The sequence below is a fragment of the Podarcis bocagei genome (genome assembly GCF_964188305.1).
Source record: "Podarcis bocagei genome assembly, chromosome: 3".
In the NCBI taxonomy this organism is placed as follows: domain Eukaryota; kingdom Metazoa; phylum Chordata; class Lepidosauria; order Squamata; family Lacertidae; genus Podarcis; species Podarcis bocagei.
In genome coordinates, this window is record NC_138127.1 from 64,196,067 (window position 1) to 64,216,191 (window position 20,125).

The window sequence follows — 20,125 nt, forward strand, 5'->3', positions numbered from 1 at the left end:
CTCCTGGGACCAGCTCACCAGAATCAGGAGCATTCTGTTTGCTATCCTCCTTTACTGTAGTTATGTACTGAAGTTCTCACCCTGGGCCATCAGGGGGATACGGTAGATAGTTCAGGTCCACATATGCAAATAAGGGATCGAAAGTGACGTTCAGTGATTGGATAGTTACAGAAAATGGTTACTGTTGCGTTCTAGTGGAGCTCTATATAAGCAGGCTGGCTGAACCCTTCAGTTCAGTTCTGTTCTGGCCTGTGAATAAACAAGAGCTGTTTGAAGAATCGCTGTGTCGTCTGATATGTTCACCCACAACTTAACAGTAGTGATTGTAAAGTTAATTTGGAGCAGCTTACAAAGTGTGAATAAATCTGTCATTTTTGGTCTCTCTCTATTTCTTATTTTTCCTATCTTAAGTTTCATTCACCACAGTTCCGTATAAGTTGCACTCTTTATTACAGAAAAGCCACCATGAAAATTTTGATAGTATTTTAGTATGTATATTTCATAATGCACACATTTTTGTATGTGATCTTGCTTAGATATACTTTTTTTGCACTTTTTCTAAGTAAAGATCACATAAAGATGCACTATTTTAATACATGCATTTTTAGGTAAACTTTCCCCTGATATACGCATGTTTGTATATATTTTCTGGTTGGAGAACTGCATCATATAATTCAGAGCAGTGTGAATTTCAGAAGATAGTTGCATTTCAGTTTGCATGTTGTTTTGGAAAGTGAAAATTAGGTTATACTAAAATGTGAACCAAATGTGTCCTCCATCCTTAGCACATCCATAAAACTTAGTATCGGGATCTTCCTTGGGCAACAAATGCACTGATTTATTTATTTTTGTGAAAATTAAATTAACTAGTAGGTTTTTTCCTTGAGAAATTTTCACCTGTAGAGTAAGGGGTGAAAGTAATTTAACCAATCATTGTTCAATCAAAGGAAGTGTTGTTATAGCAATCTGTTGACAGGGATGGAAACCAAACAGGGAAAGCAACAATTGAACAAATGCAGAACGGGAATGAAAGAAAACACACAGTGAAAATATAAAATCCTGCCTAATACACAGTTCCTTTAAGTATACAGAATTATTCAGTTGAATGCAATTCAGCACCTGCCTCTTCCAATGGTGTTGCATTGTTCTCTCCTGGATTCAATCAACAGTTCAGACACGTAGAAGCCAGTTCATTAACCCTGTACAGGAATGTATCCATATCTTGGGGAAATGCGCTGAGAGTGATTCATTTGCTGGCAAAATCAAAATCACATGGCTCTGCTTTGCTGATTCCATTTCAATTTTTATTTTAGCAGCTAGAATTAAGACAAACCTCTTGCTAGTCGAGATAATTACACGCCATCCTCTCCTAACCAATGGGTGTGCTGCATTATAATCCCAGAGGAGATTTTTGTTTTAGTTTTTTTTTAGTTTTTCTGAAAGCTCCACATGTGTTATCATAAAACACCTGTTAGAATGCAGATCATTTGCACAAAAGTAACAATCTATCTCTATAAATTCCCACCGGGCCTTATAATTATCTCAGCTATTTAATTATTGATTGTAAAGCTTCGGAACTGTGGTTTGACACCGTAGACATTAAGGTATGGGCTGGGAGAACAGCTACTGGCAAGGAAAGGATACAATTTGGAAATGCATAGCAAGGTCCCTATTTTCCAAAGGAGATAAGCAGCTTTCTCTGCTCAAATGGAGCAGAAAAAAGGGTTTTATGTTTTTTCTCTACAGCACTCTGTATTTTGCAGTAGCTGCTCTGCCGCATACATATGGGTTTCATAGCCAGCAGGGAGGAGGCAAGTTGTTGGAAAGGAACATCCAGTGGGGAGCCAGTTGTGTGAATGTCTGGAAATGGTGAACTCATACTTTATAGTTCTAAATGTTTGGGACTCACTATCCTTCCCTAGCAATTCTCAAATATGTCGGTTAGATTGATGTTATGTCATTGAGAGGTGTGTAGTTTTTTAAGTAGGATTCCACAGAAATATGTTGGTGCGTTCTTCTTAGCTGTTTGGGTTTCCTTCTAGAAGGAAAAGTGGGGTATAAACGGGAATTGAAAATAAAATCAATATATCCAGCAAAGCTGTGACATTAAGCATGTTAAAATACCCTGCCAAAAAGAAATAAATAAATTTCATTGTGCACCAAAAGGACTAAAGTCAGGTGCCGGGTGAGCTTCCTTGGGAAGGGCACATCTTAAACAGGGGCCACTAATGAAAAGCCTTCTCTCTTGTTACTGCTTACCTACATATTTCAACTAATTGTTTAATGGGTGCACAGTTTTCTCTGCAGGTAGCGGATGAGGGGAGGGGGATTATTGGTTTGTGGGGGGTTTTTTGTTCTTGTTTTTATTATGTATTTTGTGTTTTCATATTGTATTTTTATGTTGCAAAGCACCTTGAGATCTACAGATGAAGGGCAGTCTGCAAATGTAATAAATAAATAAAAAAACCACAAATAAAAATAGGATCATTACATTAAAACATCTCACTGAAAACAGATACTTGGGGGGATGGGGGTGCTGTTGGTTTGTTTTTGTTTTATTATGTATTTTGTGTTTTTATTTTGTGTTTTTATGTTGTGAGCCACCTAGTGATCTTCAGATGAAGGGTGGGATACAGATTTAATAAATAATAATAATAATAAAGAATTCAACAAACAAGTCTTGTCAGCAGAATGACTTCTGCTGGGCAACGGGTGTCGTCCCCCCATGCATCCCCAGGAACTGGGTTGGCAGAACCACTGGAAATGATTAGTGGAATTCAAAGGATCCAAATTTCATTTTTTTCCCCCAAAAGAGGCCTTACCACCACTTCCCCTCTCTTCTCAGAGGAGGCATTAACCACCCCTGAGGTTCATTTCCCCATCCTTGCCTGGCAGGTTTCAGCTGATTTGCTGAACAAACTTCGCTCTTTTTGCCACAGCTGCCAGGCGTGAGTTATTTTCTGAATTAGATTCTATTGCCTCTTTCTTACCAAGTACAACTGAAAATGTCCTCTTCCTCAGGAGGGAGCAAAGAAGGGGGAGAATCAAAACTGCACAACACAGCAGGGCTACAACCTCCCCCCCAAATTGGTAGCATCTTGTTCCAGCACCAAAGTGCTTTTTTAAAATTTATCATGCTGTTTATTTCATACAAAAAAAAATCACACCACTTGCTGTGTGGATGTGGGGAAAGAAGAGAATATGAAGAAAGTTTAGCATCTTGTCAGGTCAGGGATTTTAGCCTTGGGAAGAGAAATAGGCAATTCAAAATCCAAAGACTTGAAGATGGTGCCTGGAGAAAGGAGGAGATCAAAGAGCACCTCAGCAAGCACCTGAGCCTTTCAGAAAAACATACTGTGAACTTCCAGTCTTCAAAAAGGGGACTCAATCTCTTTAAACTAAAATTCCTTTTGGTCTTCATGTGGCCTGATGCAATAGCAGCCATGCCCTCATGCAGTTGGTGCACATGCAGAGGTCCCCCCCCCCCGCTTGCTTAAAATAACTATGTTTTGCCAATTACAAACCCCTCTCTTTCGCAGATCAAGCCAGTAGACAAGTAGCAGTACTATGAATGAAATACATTCTAAATAATAAGCTACGCAGTGTTCATTTCAATAGATGTCAAAGAAGATGTGCATATTGTGTAACTCCTAAGTGTGTAATCCTTCTCTGCAGTCTACCAGGCCTGTGCGGAGAAGCAGAGCCACCACATCTGCAGCCCAGTCATGCACAGCGTCTGGTGCAGATTGGTATGTGGCCTGAAGATGGTGCAGCAAATGGACCCAGATTGAATCTGTTGCCGTCATTCAATAGCAGAGGGGCCAATTCAGCCCTGCCCTCTGCCCACCCTAGAAATACCTACTTTGAGTCTTTCCACTAGCTGCCACTGGTTGGGACTCTTGCAGGCATCACCTCCACACAGCCATACATTTGGCAGGCAGAAGAGGGTGCTCTGCGTTAACAAAACAATTCCGGCATTTCAAGTGGTGGGCCAGTGAGCAAGAACAGAGCTGTCAGAACCACACAATCTCCCCACCACCATAGACCCTGAAGCAAAGGATGTTTGGATTTCTGTAAGCAGGTAGTTCTAAAACACATAATCCTTACTAACTTCTATTTATATCCCACCTTTCAGAAAATCTTACATGGTCACTAAAAAGAGAGACTTGCATATCAAGAGTTACCTTAACTTAAAATAACATGACTATCTGAGACCACCCCAAGAGTTCTTGTAATCCAGATTGGGAGCTACTACTCCTGACTAGTAAGGGACGCGGGTGGCGCTGTGGGTTAAACCACAGAGCCTAGGACTTGCCGATCAGAAGGTTGGCGGTTCGAATCCCTGCAACGGAGTGAGCTCCTGTTGCTCGGTCCCTGCTCCTGCCAACCTAGCAGTTCGAAAGCACGTCAAAGTACAAGTAGATAAATAGGTACCACTCTGGTGGGAAGGTAAACGGCGTTTCCGTGTGCTGCTCTGGTTCACCAGAAGCGGCTTAGTCATGCTGGCCACATGACCCGGAAGCTGTACGCCAGCTCCCTCGGCCAATAAAGTGAGATGAGTGCCGCAACCCCAGAGTCGGCCACGACTGGACCTAATGGTCAGGGGTCCCTTTACCTTTCACTCCTGACTAGTACATATAAACCAGTGCATTTTCACAATATGAAGCAATTTCACACTGTGGAGCAGATTGCATTAACCAAGTTTGCACTATGTTTTGTAGCTCTTCAGACCTTCTACAAATACTGTAGCTTCTAGGTGACACAAACGAGAAATCCAGGATTGGAGTTTAGCTACTTCCTGTCATCATAAAACCCGCATCATGTTCTCTGACCTGCTACATATGTGTCAAACCGGGCTCTGCACAGCAGCACACCCTTGTCTTTTGCTTGTTGGGATTAGCCAGTGTGGCTGAACGCAATGTAAAGTTGCAAGGAGAGTGTGGTCTGTGGGTTTGCTTTGTGATGCTGTCATAATAAAATTATTCGTGACATGGTGCTGATGCAGCGGTTCTGTAGGTGAACTACATTGCCCTCAATTAGATTTTCCCACAAGCAACCAGCTCAACACAAGAAATTAGAATGGATGCAGAGATCTAACAAGATCTAAGCAAAATATAACGACACTTACAAAAGGCTAAAACCAAGGTACATTCCCCACCCTCCATCCCATTTTAAAACCCCCATTTTAAATTTAAGATATATGTTTTTCTGAAACAAAGGTAAAGGTCATTGGAAAACAAATGTGTGAAATTATCCTCAGAATTGACAGTGTTGTATCTGTACCACTCGATTTATTGGGAGAAATTCAACAGCACCCTAAAACAAATATTCCATCTGGTCTGATAGAACGACCTCGCTTCTACCTCCCTATGTGCTGTTCTAGGGGTTCTCCTGACTCCCCAGAGCAAATTGAGGGGGCATGTGATGGTGGGGAAGCCCTGGTGGGCTAGTGGGAGCCCTTGGGCTGGATCCTGCTACCAAAACTACTTAGTTGACTCCAGCCCAAAGTCAGGAAAGTGATCAGAGTCTTTCAAAACAAGTATTTAGGAAAAGGTTATAATGTGCACTACAAAGATGCCTCCCAATAACAAACACAGGATACAAGCTGGCCAAACTTAATTTTTTAAAAAAATCTTATTGATTTTAATGGGAAAGTGTTAAACAAGTTCCCGAATCCCAGCCAACTTTGGCTGGATCGTGCTAACCTCGGTGTTTATACAGATGCCTGAGCTAACATAAGATGAGGTCTCCCACCCTAAAGTAGTTGGGGCATCTGAATATGTCAAATGGTAGGATTATCACTTTTTCATTTCCATTCTTGACAAAATTACCTCATGACTTGCTGAAAGGTCACGCTTCATCTAGAGACACTATGACATCAAGAGAAAGGAGGCCTGACCATAGTTTCCCAAATAAACAGTTCATCTATTGGGTTGCATTGATTGTTTATTTGGCTGCTTTTTTTGGTTTTCTACAACATATAAATGCTATTATGCATAGACAATAACAGTGGACAAAGAATAAGCAGGAATGAGTTTGAGCTAGTCCAGAGGCAAAGATTTCTGCAGCTTCCAGGATCATTCTCTTATCCTTTTCTATATGAAAACAATAATTAAAAACGGAGGTCTCAGAAGGAAATAAGATTGGCAATGATTATTAATGCAAGCCATCAGCAACTGTAAAAACAACCTGAGGCCATCGAGTAATGCCGTTTTTTCAATAAAGCCACTCACTGCTTTGTAAGAACAACCATCGGTATGCCTACAGCACTTCTTAGCTTATCTTAGAGTGTAATTACAAAAAAACCTTTGCATCAGTTCCAGGCTGATGAACAAAAGACTGATTTTTCATTGTCAAAACACACACACACACACACACACACACACACACACACACACACACACACTGTCTTCTGGGGCTGTGTGCTAGAGCATTTTAGTAAGGGTATGTGATGCCCATTATGGGTAGGAGATGCACAATCATCTGTCCTGTTTAGAGGGGCCAAATATGGACCAGGGAATTTGGGTTGTCTGCTCCACAGTGGCTTCCAGTACTGATCTTTGCACGAGATGCACTGTGACAAATCCACTGTGGGTTTGCATGAATGAAACAGTTGTTCCACATATTATCACTGGATGAAGCAGCTATTATTTTATTTTCAGAACTATATTATGGATGTCATCCTGATGCGGGATCTGGGTAGTATGAGTCATCGTCTCCTTACATTGCTTTAATAGAAAGTACATATACATCAGGGCAGCTAAATGCAGTTTCAAAGACTTAAATAAAGCCTCTTGGGGCTTTTATGAAGATTGATGTCATCATTAGCTGTAGCTCCTTTCCGCCTAGCTTATCGTTAGATTTGTGGCTCAAGTTGAGCTATAACTAAATACAGCTTCCCGTTTGTAATATTCTTCTTCAGGATGAAGAGCCAAGCAAAGATTATAGTTTTCCTCTCAGCAAATCACTGGAGGTAACAGTGCAATGCTACAACTTTTATGAGTTTTTATAGAACACACTGAAATTATTAAGAACATAAGATGATCCTTCTGGATGAGGCAAGTGGCCCATTTAGTCCAGCATCCCGTTAGTGGAACTGTGGAGGGGGGAAAAATCTCTCATCAAGATCAAAGGTGAAATTAAAAAATATGGATTCAGGTAAAGCGGGCATTTTGATGCAGCAGAGCCTCTGAGAGGAGAGTGCAGGCATTACTGCCTAGATCTCAACACAGGCCATGGTGCCTTGCAATATACCAGACTCCCTGCCATCCCATCTCACCCCTCACTGTCCTGGTAGCAGCAGCAACAACCCCACTGCCAGGAAGATAGCTTTGTGTGGTGTAGTGGTTAAGAGTGGTAAGACTTGTAATCTGGTGAACCGGGTTTGCGTCTCCATTCCTCCACATGCAGCTTCTTGGGCTAGTCACACTTCTCTGAAGTCTCTCAGCCCCACTCACCTCACAGAGTGTTTGTTATGGGGGAGGAAGGGAAAGGAGAATGTTAGCTGCTTTGAGACTCCTTTGGGTAGTGATAAAGCGGGATATCAAATCCAAACTCCTCCTCCTCCTTCTTTGTGACTCTGCTTCACCAGGCAAGTTGCTTCTATGGCAAAGGGTGGTGGCCACTGGACAACAGGAGTCTCATGACCTGAGCCCTGGCTATAATAACCAGATATTTGTTCTTTGAAAAGTTGTCAGCTTTTGAAGAAAGAAGACAAGGCAGTCTTTAATCTTCACATCTTGTGCAGATGAATGACCAGGTGTAAAGACTGGACACCCGTACTTCCTCCTTTTTCTTCCTAGCACCATGACTTCCCAGGGTGGTTGCTCCCCCATTATTTTTTTTTAATATGCAAGTTAGTCAGCCATGGCACCCGCCAATTAGCCGTTCAAAAGAAAGGAGAGTTCATTGAAAAGAACTCTGTGCTCTTTTGATTCGTGGGCTTTATTTTGCTCACATTTTCATTAACCTTTACATTTGGAAAGTCTATCATTCTATCTTGCAAGAATAGGGGTTTGCTATTTGCAGAGACCTAACAAAAGTCCATTAATATTGTTGAAACATAATCAGTATATTGAACTTCAAATTCTAAAGTCAAATACTATTGTTAACAGTATTCCATTTACTATTAATCACACCACCCTTGTTAGAGAAAGTCTTTGGATTGAATAGGGTTATTGAGGCCTATAAATCATATAATTATGTAAAGTAATTCCAAGTCTATTGGTGTGATGAATAAATTCATATTTAAATTCTATTCCATTCTGGTGAAAGTCTGAAGAAATAAAAGTCCAATGCAAAATTTTCAGTATATGGTTACCTTATATTGGTTGTTTTTTTTAACATTAAAAATGTGGTCTAAGAGGCCTGACTTGGAATAAAAGACAATTTTCTTTGTATTTGTAGTTTCAGTTTTTGTCTGAAACATCATGGAATATGTTATAATTTAATGCAATAAATGTGTTTAATATTTTTGATGGCCAGTTCAAAAAAGGATAAGTAGAGACCCATGATCTGCTAATGTCCCAGTTAGACTATTGCAGTGCTTTATATGTAGCACTGAATTTCATAAATTTCAGCTAGGTTTTTAACTGCATCCTAAAGAGCCAATGACACTTCCATGCCACACATTTAAATCCAACACACATTTAAATCACTTTACACCCCCGCAAAGAATCATGGGAATTGTAGTTTCCCCCCTCATTGAGCTACAGTTCCCAGCACCCTTAACAAACTATGGTTCCCAGACTTCTTTTGGAGACATCATCTTGCATACAAGTTATGAGTATATTTTTTTATGTTCACTGTGTTGCTGTTTGCATGTTCAATGGGGTTGTGTGAAGTAAGGTTGTGTTAAAGGTAAAGGTAAAGGAACCCCTGAGCATTAGGTCCAGTCGTGGCCGACTCTGGGGCTGCGGTGCTCATCTCGCTTTATTGGCCGAGGGAGCCGGCGTACAGCTTCTGGGTCATGTGGCCAGCATGACTAAGCCGCTTCTGGCGAACTAGAGCAGCGCACGGAAGTGCAGTTTACCTTCCTGCCGGAGCGGTACCTATTTATCTACTTGCACTTTGTGTTTTCGAACTGCTAGGTTGGCAGGAGCTGGGACCGAGCAACGGGAGCTCACCCCGCCGTGAGGATTCGAGCATGTTGTGGATCACTACTACCACATTTTTTTCACTCATTCTGACACTTCTACCCACCATGCCTCCATGCACAAGGAATATTCTGGGAATGGGTGGACCTTGGATATGCAAACATAGCATTGTGATGTAAGTTTCAACTGCTGTGATAAGAAAACTGCAATAACATTGCTATTGCAAGAGTACTAGTTACGATCCACATAATTCTTCCACTGTATTGGCACAATTCTTCCCTACCACATTGGTGCCAGCCCATGCAATTGAGCCTAAGTGAGCCACAGTTATGCCTTAGAGATGGATGACTTATTTACAGGAGTTAGAACCATCACCATTCCAGTCAGCAACAGTGTAGAAGGTGGCAAATCTTTGCTGGAGTATGGATGCTTACACTTCATGTGCTGGAAGGAGAGGCAGGTGTAAATTAACGCATGACATCTAAGCAGTGCACCCTTGGTGATCAATTATTACCCTTCAGGAATAAGGAACGGATTATTGGTGTTCAGGAATCCCAGAAAGACAAGGCCAGGAGCAACACACTGATTGTAGCTCAGGATCAGTTTAGCATCTGTACTCCCTATAAAACAGAGAGGCTTAACTAGGGGGGGGGGTGAGTATTCAATCCTTGAGGTACAGAAAGAAAGTCAAAGGAGCATAACACAAGTACAGTTTTACACAGTGGAGCTGTGATATGCATACTTACATAAGTCCTGTTACATCATGTCCTGTTCTATCGATTTATGTGAGCGTGGGTGGTACAGAGCACTTTCAGAATGTACTGATAATCAATATGATGCCTTCTCGGTGCCACAAGTTGAGATGTTTATTTCCTCCCAGGAGAAGCCACGCTCAGGGTAGAACATGAAGGCCAATCGAGGAGCCAGCTTCTTAGGCAATTCAAGATGGGGCTTGGCCCAAGTCAATCAACTCTTAAATGGAATGCCAATATGCTTAGCTGATATGAAGCCCAAGTCCCAATTTAGGGCTCAAGTGTGGACCAGAGTGGACCAACCCTATCTCTTCCAGTTAGTCAGCTAAAGTGATCTACTGTGGAGGAGGACCTGAGCCACAAAGTAGGCACCGTTAACTAGCCATGCCAGATACAGCCAGCCAGGAGGTGTGTGCCGAGTTGAGAACCCACCTTTGCAAAGGGAAGAAGTGCTGGCTAGAGTATAATATTGCTATTGCAAGGGTACATGCTACTACCGATCAAGATTTACTCTTTATATATATATAAAAAGCATAGTGCATGCATAGCTATCATTTATTTATTGTACAAACCTCTTATTTTAGTGTCTAAACGCAAGTTGACAACTGAGATCCATTATTCACATTTTCTTACCATTTGTGTGAAAAATCTGAATTCTGTGATGTAAAACTTGTTGTTATTGAATAATACATGTTATTACAGGAAGCTTAGCAATGCATATTCTAGATGGTAGAGAATGCCAGCTCCTGCTCTACTGCACTCATGTTTCTCAGCTTGCCATAAGAAAAGGATGAATACCAAGAGCTTGATGTTTACTGTCAGTCTAATGAGTTCTACTCTTCAGCAGTTATGTTGTGCTTCTGGTATTTTTTCAAAGTACATCTTTTGTAAGAAAAATCGAATTTACTTCAGATCCAGAAATAATCAAACATTTATAGATATTTAAATCTCAAAAATTTCAGAAGGGCTTATATGCTGCTGAATACATGTGTGTTCAAATTTCCGTTTCATTCATATGTTTTTGGTGAATTCTAAACAACATGAAGGACACAGTTAACTTCCTGAACTGTAGGGAGCACAGCCTTTAAGATAGGTGGGTGATGATCAGCAAGGGATAGAGCCATGAGGGAATTATAGACTGAATTGAGATTGGATGTACAGATTAATCCTCTTCCAAATGTGTCAGGCTGATGTGCTTTAACTGTAGGAATAGTTGGGCAATTTAGCATGTTCCTCGGAGTTGCTGAAACCTCTCTGTTAGGAAACTTTTAGAGGGACTGGATAAGTTTCTGTTAGGGAGGGGATGACCCAGTCATTTCAATCACATATCAGGAGAAATTGACTTAGCTATACAGCTGCAAATAAAACGTTTTAAGTGAGTCTTACATGCAATATATACAATGTGACATTAGATGGCGATGGTGAGCCTTATGGAAAATTCAATGTATTTTTAAAAGTACTTTAAAAAGAAGCATTTTCAGAACGTTTTTTATTTGTGTGTAGATTCCACCCTAGTCACACTGTAAGGTGCTTCCAGCAGCAAGGTGTGCTGATCCAAGTTGATCCATTTGCCTTTCCATATCCGTTTTGGTTCTTCAGTCTGGATGTTTTGGTTACCTAAGATAAACCTTGAAGAATAACTGAATAACCTGTGGGGAAAGTTACATTTGTTGTTTACTTCCATTCATCCAGCAACTTCTAAGGGCCTAACCCAGGGGTTGCCAACCTTTTGCAGCCAATTTAAATTAGAAAAAGTGTCGTGTACACATGCACCCAAATACACACAGTATACCCTCTAGCCCCACAAACCCTTTGAGAAAAGCCTTCTAGTGGCTATAGTGTGTGTGTGTGTGTGTGTGTGTGTGTGTGTGTGTATCACTGTGGTCTAAACCACTGAGCCTCTTCGGCTTGCCGATCAGAAGGGCGACGGGGTGAGCTCCCATTGCTCTGTCCCGGCTTCTGCCAACCTAGCAGTTCAAAAGCACAAAAGTGCAAGTATATAAATAGGTACCGCTGCAGCGGGAAGGTGAACGGCGCTCCGGTTTCTGTCACAGTGTTCCATTGCACCAGAAGCTGTTTAGTCATGCTGGCCACATGACCCGGAAAGCTGTCTGTGGACAAACACTGGCTCGCTTGGCCTGAAGCAAGATGAGCGCTGCAACCCCATAGTCACATTTGACTGGACTTAACTGTGCAGGGGTCCTTTACCTGTGTGTGTGTGTGTGTGTGTGTGTGTGTAATTGCTTTAACTCCACACACACACACACACACACACACACACACACACACACACACACAGTTTTATACATGTTCATTATATTTATTGCTTTGGGGTGCCTTATGAGAAGTGTTTCATAAATGGAATACAATAAAAGACATTTCGTGTCTAATTTGCGGGGTGGGGTGGGGACAGAAGGGACAGGGTGTTGTGGCTACCAGGGAAGGCATCTGTGGGTGTGCCCATGGACACTGCATTGGCAGCCCATGGTTCATCCAGATTTCTAGCTTTAAGTTCATACAGGGGGGTTTGGATTAGAAGACTCCATGGTCCCATCCAGCTCTACAATTCTATGATTCTATGAAAAGTTGCTGCATCATAACAAGTGGTTTTTGTGGCAGCTTGCTATGATCTTAGCCTGTAAATCTCTCAAGGTTAGAGGAGGAAAACCTTAAATCTGTCGTGCAAAAGCTTAGTGTGCCTCTGAACTTAAGCACCGCTCTCATTTGTGGATAAGGTTCATTTGAGCATTAGCAAAATGATCTTAATATATCATCTTTACTGTTGCTAAGCAGGAGTTATAAATGTCTTCCTGTGTGGTAGGTCTGCAAACAATGAGTCATTACAAGTTACACCTCTGCTTGAAAGAACCTAATTTAAGATAACAAAGGATAAATGCAAAGGTCAGAGTTGGGGACGAAAAATCTATTATTTAAATGCAAGACATGAAAGCTCCCTTATAAAAGATGGCACTGAGATTATGAGAAAATTATGATGTGAACAGAATAATGTTATTCAGATTTCCAGTACCGCAAGAAATATCTCTATGGAACATAAATACCACCAAATGTTAATTGCCAAGCAATTATTCTGAATGTCTGTTGCCAGTGCAGCTTTTATGAAGGTTTTGATAAGTGATTTTTTCCCACTACACAGGTCACAAGAGCAGCATCCTCCTAACCAAGACCGCCTTTAGTAATCCAAAATTAGCACAGCTCAGATTTAGACAAGGGCACCTGCCCTTTCTTTTATGCCACTGAATTTACATTTGTGAAAGTCATCTCAATAGCTATTTTTAAAATGAAAAGGGATGGTATATTTAGGATGAGCTGCTGGAAGTTAATTAAAATTGGTTCTTTGACTGGCTAGTTTAGCATGCCACCCTTAGTTAGAGCCATTCATGCAAACATTCTCGCCTGCATTGGTTGTTGTAAATGGCGTGTCCATGTTTAATTCATTGCTCCTGGAAGAAAAGATGTAAGGAGACAGTGGTTAACAAAAGAGCAGCCGCTGCTTTGCTGAGAATAAAGGTAAAGGGACCATTAGGTCCAGTCATGGCCGACACTGGGGTTGCAGCGCTCATCTCGCTTTATTGGCCGAGGGAGCCAGTGTACAGCTTCCGGGTCATGTGGCCAGCATGACTAAGCCGCTTCTGGCGAACCGGAGCAGCGCACGGAAATGCCGTTTACCTTCCCACCAGAGCAGTTCCTATTTATCTACTTGCACTTTGACGTGCTTTCGAACTGCTAGGTTGGCAGGAGCAGGGACCGAGCAATGGGAGCTCACCCCATTGTGGGGATTCGAACCGCCGACCTTCTGATCGGCAAGCCCTAGGCTCTGTGGTTTAATCCACAGTGCCACCCACGTCCTTTATGAGGACTGTTAGCGATGTACAAACTCCACTTCACACAATATTTGGTGCAAGATTTATGTAAATCTCTCCTAAATGCATGTAATTAATTTAAACATACACATGTGCATTTAATTATATGTATAATACATATGAAAAGGAAGATTTCCTGTGAAAATACATACTAACAGCACTAATAACAATGTTGAGTAAAATACTAACAATTATTAATAAGAAATAAACTAGATCACACTTACTTGAATGGCATTTTGTGAACCGCATCCTTCACTAGAACAAACCCCATTCTTGACAGTTTAGCAAATATGGAAATCATTAAATTCAGTCTGCTTAAAACAATTTGTTTTGATACATCCCTGTAATGTTAGTGACAACCTTGTCCTCTGCATGGTTTTCTCCCCAGGATGCCTGGAAGTGAAAGGAAAATACTGTATTTTTCCATGTATAAGACTAGGTTTCCCCCCTTAAAAATGTCAAAAATTAGGGGTGTCTTATACACGGATACATCTCCCCCATTTTCTTAAATATGAGTCCCCCCAAATAGGGGGCGTCTTATACATGGGGGCGTCCTATAGACGGAAAAATACGGTAGTTATTAACTCTGTTACCAAGATGGTTAAAACAGAAACTTACACGCTATTGTAGTATATTCAAGAGCCATGGGTGGTTGGCTCAGTTTTATTACTTCTGTACAGAGGTACCTCGGGTTACATACGCTTCAGATTACATATGCTTCAGGTTACAGACTCCACTAACCCAGAAATAGTACCTCGGGTTAAGAACTTTGCTTCAGGATGAGAACAGAAATTGTGCGGCGGCACAGCAGCAGCAAGAGGCCCCATTAGCTAAAGTGGTGCTTCAGGTTAAGAACAGTTTCAGGTTAAGAACGGACCTCCGGAACTAATTAAGTACTTAACCCGAGGTACCACTGTATTCTATATTTTAAATGTTTCATTCTTTCTTTGCATAAAAATGAAAACAAATTAAAAATACAAGGTTGAGAACGCAGCAATCCATTCCTGATGCTCACCTGTGGCATGTAAGATGCCATGTCTAGTAATGTCACCCAACTCCACTATCGGATTCCCGCCCCCCCTGCCCCCACACTTCAAGCTGCACAATAGAAGAGATGAGTATTGGGTTCCTAAGCACTTGTTCCATTTCCATGTTAGTAGTGCAGCACAGTTTGCATGCAACTTCAACGAATCTGCTGTTGTAGTGATATTTCCTGCCACTCTACATTTTCTTGTGAATAGATCACGTTGGCAGTCATTGATATTATCAAGTTGTCTCTTTCGATTATACAAGAGTACAACAAATCTCTGCAGCAGGTCATTTAAAAAAAAGGAAGTATATTGGAGAGACAGATAGAGAAGTGCAAAGCCCGATCTGTGGTCTCTTCACCTCCACTTTCATCTTTCCAGTAGGTTGAATAAGGCATTGATGTGCGGGATAATTATATTTGGGGTATCAAAGCACAAAACAAGCCCTGGTTGTCATTTGGAAACCAAAAACTATAAGATAAAAGGTTAAAGAAGAAGGGAAGCAATCTGAAAGTAGCATATCAAAAAATACACAGAATTTTTGTGTGTGTGTGTAATGTAAACTAGCCATCATCAACCAGGTGTCCTCCAGATACTGGGTGGGGCTAATGGGAGGGCGGGTGGCACTGTGGTCTAAACCACTGAGCCTCTTCGGCTTGCTGATCAGAAGGTTGGTGGTTCAAATTCCTGCGACGGGGTGAGCTCCTGTTGCTCTGTCCCAGCTCCTGCCAATCTAGCAGTTCAAAAGCATGCCAGTGCAAGTAAATAGATACCACTGTGGCAGGAAGGTAAATGGCGTTTCTGTGCGCTCTGGCTTCTGTCACGGTGTTAGTTTTACCAGAAGTGGTTTAGTCATGCTGGCCACATGACCCGGAAAGCTGTCTGTGGACAAACACTGGTTCCCTTGGCCTGAATGCGAAATGAGCGCCACAACCCCATGTCGCCTTTGACTGGACTTAACTGTCCAGGGGTACTTTACCTTAGCTACCTTTTTAAAAAAACCTAATGGGAATTGCAATCCAAAATTATCTGGAGAACACCAAGTTGAGGGAGATGAGCTAAATACCCTGTGCTACAGTTTATAAAGGGAGGTTTCAGACTTGAAGAGAGAGGCACCTGGATCATGCAGGATTTTCAAGATGTTCAGAGTGGTGATGAGACACAGGAATCCATAAAATACAAATTCAGATGAAGATGGTTTTTATTTTATTTTAAAGAGACAGGTAAAGCTTGAGGTGTGCCCTTTCAGGTGGTTCTTAGCTCAAGATATGTTAAACGTTCTTCAAATTTGTGTGTAACTGATTGTGTTTTTTTAAAAAATCTTCACTGACAATTCAGTTTCCAGTGGGCTTGTCCTTGAAAGTTCTCCACCAAAAGCACAAGCTAATTGAGGCTGCAATCCTATACCCACTTACCTGGGAGTAATTAATATCCATGGAACTCTGTGAGACTTTTTTGGTGCTGTTAGAATGTTATTGCAAATGAAGCTGGCAAATGGCAAAAGTGAGTTGAGCAGAAGATGGCAGGATGCCTCCTTTCAATTTGTATCTTCTGACTGAGAGTGTAATTATCATTTTGCCACAAGCACACTCAAATCTGGCTGTCAGCCTGGATAGGGGGGGAAATGCAGCTTACTGTATATCCAAGGATTTTATGAATTACTCTTAGTTATGTCTTTTTAGCTTTAACCCCTGGTAAGTTTTGATAGTCTCATAGAATCAGAAACCTCAGTAATTCTGGAAAATCATCTTACTCAAGAGAAGTGCTATTTTCCTCTCTCTGTGTTTATGCCATTTCACAAATTTATTTTCTACATCACTGAATCCTAAAACTTGCTGAATTGTATGCCTACCTCACAGCTATTAAAAACACAGAGTGAAAACAGGATTCTGTTAACACCAGAATGCTCTTCTGAAAATCAACCCCATAATCCAGACTAGCATGCTACAAGCAGAGAGCCAGATGAACAAAGTGCCTCTTGTCAGGGGTGCCTGCACATTTAGGCACAATAAAATGATACAAAAGGCAATGCTACTTATTTGCCTGATTCCCCTCCTTTTATTAAAAGGGATAGCCAGAGCTGCTCACTAGGGTTGCCAGGGCAGGAACATCCCAAACCCTGAGACCTAGGGGCAGCTCACTGATGTCATAGAAGGCAAGGTGAGGGCTTCTTTCTCCTCAGCAACCATGTCCTTTGGCAACATCATAGGTGGTCCTCCACCAAGTGGCAACAGCTGGAGAGGCACCAGGACAACCTTCCTAGGCCTGACAATTGTGGGGCACTCTAGCTGTGCAAAAGCCAGAGGTTTCTATGCCTACATCAGCAAATCTCTCAATCAAGTTAAGCAAGAAGCATCACAGTTCAGGGAAACATTTCAACCAGGGAAAAACTCTTGAGTAGCATGTGGAACAAGTCTGGAGAGGGGCATGCCTTGGGGAGAGTCCTGGGGCCCATACAGACTGGCCTGGAGGGCTGCATATGGCCTGCAGGCTGAGATTCACTAGTAGTACCCAGGGTGTTTTTTTTACAGTTATGTTTTGTTTTTGAGAGACAACAGTAATTTCAACAATCAAACAATACAGAGCTATAATATGCCTAGTTTGACAAAATTTGTTGTACAAGATATTCACTGCACTCAAGTTGAGAATGTATTATTATTATTATTATTATTATTATTATTATTATTATTATTATTATTATTATTATTATTACTGAATTATATATCTCCTCATACCCAGAGGTATGGAAAGAGGTGGCCATATGGAAAGAGGTGGTCCTTGAGGTATTGCGGTCCTAAGCCATTTAAGGCTTTATAGGTCAAAACCAAGCTACAAACCTGCTCTTTCAGAGGAAGTGTAACCCCATCAAGAGCAGGCGATCTCCCACCCATTTGGTCTAGGAAACCACCCACTAAGAGGGCCTCAGTCTTAACTGGATTGAGTTTCAGTTTGCTGGCTCTCATCCAGTTCATTACTGAGGCAAGACATTGGTACCATTTGTTCTTTTGAAGCTCAAGAAGGTTTATAGCAGGCATGTCCAAAGTCTGGTTTAATCCGGCCCTTGTGGCAGTTCATTTCCTGGGGTAAAATCCTAAAAGAAGATCAGCAACTTCAATCCTAAAAAAATTGGTCAACAACTGTGGTCGGCCCTCACACATGTTCACTTCATCAAATCTGGCCCTCTTTGAAAAAAGTTTGGACACCCCTGGTTTATAGTAAATATTTAAAAAGTGGAAATGTAGTACAAAGAAGGAAATGAACAGCAACCAAGGGGAAAACTCCCAACAAATGAACCAGCCAACCTAAAAAGAAAGTCAAGTAGGTCTGGCTTATAATCTGTCCCAAAAACCTGCAAGAGATGCTCCCAGGTTGAAATCCCACAGCCTTGGAGCAGCTGATGGTTTTGCTTCTAACTGCAACATTTCTCATTTCATGCAGGACACGTCCACGAAGCAGGGGCTGATTAGAGGACTGAAGTTGGCCTGGGTAGATAATACAAAGAGAGATTGTCTTGGAGATATGAAAGGCCAAATCCATGAAGGGCTTCAAAGGTTAATGCCAGCACCTTGAATGAATGGTAGCTAGTGAAATATGCAGTAGGAGCTGTATATATTTGTATCTCCCAACATCTATTAGGAGACATGTAACTGCATTTTGCACTAGCTAAAGCTTTCAAGATGCTTCCAGGGGCAGCTTCATATATAGCGCAATACAGCACCCATGCCTGAAGGTTATGAATACAACTTAACAAGACTTCCTCTTTCAAAGGAAAAAGTTTGTCAAATTAACAGAGTCAACGGAAATTACAAAGTTCGTCTAAAACAACAGAGTTTTCTGGCATTTTAAAAACTAATACATTGATTATGGCATATGGACTAAAGCTTACTTTATCAGTTGCATCTGAAAAGGTGGGTTAGAGTCCACAAGCTACTTTGTTTTTGCTGCAAGAGACTTTACCTCATCTGCACTATACATTTAAAGCAGTATCATAACGCTTTAAACAGTCATAGCTCCCCCTAAGAATCCTGGGAACTATAGTTCAAGTGTGCTGAGAGTTGTTAGGAGACCCCTTTCCTCTCACAGAACTGTGATTCCCAGAGCTCCCTAGGAAGAGAAATTGACTCTGGGAATTGTAGCTCTAGGAGGGGAATAGGGGTCTGACAACTCTCAGCACCCTTAACAAACTACAGTTCCCAGGATTCTTTGAAGGAAACCATGACTGTTAAATTGGTATTGCTGTTGACATCCAACCGTCTCAAGAGACAATGGAGTGCACCTCCAGGGGTGAAGTCAAAGCGCTGTGTTAGCACCGAAGTGACCTTTCCAGGACAAAAGTGGTATAATAGTGCTTTACATGTATTGTGCAGATGGGACTGAATACTACTTTTCTCTCGGAAAGTTCTAGTTACTGTAGCTACCTGGTTATCCAAAGGCATGCCAAGGGAAGCTCTCAGACCCTACATCTGTTCCAATGGACCAATTATTACTGATATGTAAACATTCTCCCTAAAGATTTAGAGGAAGACCCTACAAGTATCACATCTGATTTGTCTGAATTAAGATTTCAGTCTGACCACCCTCATCCAACTGACCACCACTTCCAAAAATTGACTCAGTAAAGACAAAGCAGCTCTCTAGAATTTATTAACTGAAGCGCACACCTAGGTGTCAGCAGCATCTAAAAAAACACCACTTGATTGCTTCTCCCAGTGGTTTGATGTAAATGTTAAGTAGCATTGATGCAAACACCAACTCAAGAGGAACATCACAATCCAAACCCCAAGGAGTTGTGTTTGCTTCCACAATTACCATTCTTTGTGTCCTTCTGCCAAATGAGAAAGCGCCAGGAAAATTAAGCTGAAAACTGGAGACGCTGTAACAAAATGAGAGGGATCCACCAAATCTGGGTTGCATCACCCCAAAATTCAACGTTGTGCCTGTGTTGAACAATTGTTGATCAGGAAGCCATCTGCTTCTTTCTTCAGCTGCAGTAGTTAATTCAGGACACAACATTGTGCAAGTGTGATGGGGGTTGTTTTCTCCCTCCCCCAGTGTGCATCACTTAGCATACATCAACACAGAATCTCATCTGCCATTGCTTTGTCTACTTGCCTAGTCCCATGAGACTTTTCTGAGGCTTTCTATCATCCACCCACTCCTCTGGTTTGGGAGTGGGATGCTTGAACTGGAAACAAGCAGTAAATGTGAGACATTTCGTTTCACTCCTCATTATTCCCCAGTTGCTGTGGCAAAATCCCACATCTTGCCTGTGGCTAAATGTAAGAGAGAATATTATCCAGCACTCCAGCATGAAGCTCATAGTAGTGTGAAATAACAACTTGCCACAATTCACTATTTAGTGCATTTCC

The 20,125-nt window shown here is 41.6% G+C and overlaps 1 long non-coding RNA gene across 1 annotated transcript; it reads right to left on the reverse strand.

Moving 5' to 3' along the window:
• Positions 1–5,938: 5,938 nt before the first annotated feature.
• Positions 5,939–18,762, reverse strand: LOC308583829. Its single transcript, XR_014006440.1, has 6 exons — positions 18,643–18,762; positions 18,106–18,238; positions 16,172–16,364; positions 13,953–14,121; positions 9,610–9,715; positions 5,939–6,095 (listed from the first exon to the last, which is right to left on the reverse strand). It is a non-coding gene; the product is annotated as an uncharacterized lncRNA (long non-coding RNA).
• Positions 18,763–20,125: the final 1,363 nt, after the last annotated feature.